Source organism: Ailuropoda melanoleuca, chromosome 2 (assembly GCF_002007445.2).
Source record: "Ailuropoda melanoleuca isolate Jingjing chromosome 2, ASM200744v2, whole genome shotgun sequence".
NCBI classification, from domain to species: domain Eukaryota; kingdom Metazoa; phylum Chordata; class Mammalia; order Carnivora; family Ursidae; genus Ailuropoda; species Ailuropoda melanoleuca.
The window spans coordinates 7,789,548-7,790,312 of NC_048219.1; the positions used below are offsets into that span (position 1 = coordinate 7,789,548).

General features: G+C 54.0%; 1 protein-coding gene across 1 annotated transcript in view; it reads left to right on the plus strand.

The window, feature by feature from the left end:
- The first annotated feature begins 655 nt into the window (after positions 1-655).
- The window catches only part of GMEB1 (glucocorticoid modulatory element binding protein 1), a 33,363-nt gene continuing 33,253 nt past the window's right edge, over positions 656-765 (plus strand). The window contains exon 1 of the mRNA XM_034647827.1: positions 656-763. The gene's annotated coding sequence lies outside the window, so the exon portion shown is untranslated. The remainder of the gene's footprint in view (positions 764-765) is intronic.

Genomic DNA, 765 nt, shown 5'->3' on the forward strand with positions numbered 1-765 from the left:
GAATATTATAGGAGACAAAGCATTTTCCCCAACCTTTAGCCATATAGAAAGGTCTTAATACTTGCTAATTACTATTACTGGCCCTAGAACTTTCAAGTATCACCTCTTTTAGCACAAACAACAACCGTATGCCTTAGGCGACATACAGGCTTGGAGCTGTTAATAACGCCCCCGAAGAAGACTTGAACCCATAACCTCACAACCACGCAAGGCTTGGCAAACACGCGTGGCTCAGAGAATGCAAGCAGCTTGCTCATAGACTCGTGACCAGTTACTGACTCTATACTCAACCAGATCTCTGATTCCGAATTGATAGTTGGGCATAACTTCTGAAGGTCTGTAACATGTAAGCTCCATAAAACTGGATTTGGGGAGGTGAAATGGGCAGTCCTCCAGAGGAGTCGAGAGACCGAGTCCTGCTCCTGATTGTGGATGAGGTGAATCTAATTTAGACCTCTTTTTCCTTACCGTGAAGTGGGGGAAGAAGCGCTATTAGGGTCCCCAGAGCCCTTTCCAATACTGACTCTCCAGAGCAGAAGACCCCTGCTCAGGTAAAGACTCACTCAAATCCCTCCGGCTGAGGTTCATCCTCCGCGGGGCCCGCAAAAAGGACGCGTCCCCTTTAAGGCGCCAGCTCGCCGGCGGCGGCGGCCGGAAGTGTTGAAGCCCGGCCGGGCGGCGGCGGTGGCAGTAGCGGCCGTGGCGGCCTCTGCGCATGCTCCGTCGCCCGCCCGCCCTGGCCGCTCGCCGCCCGCCCGCCCGAAC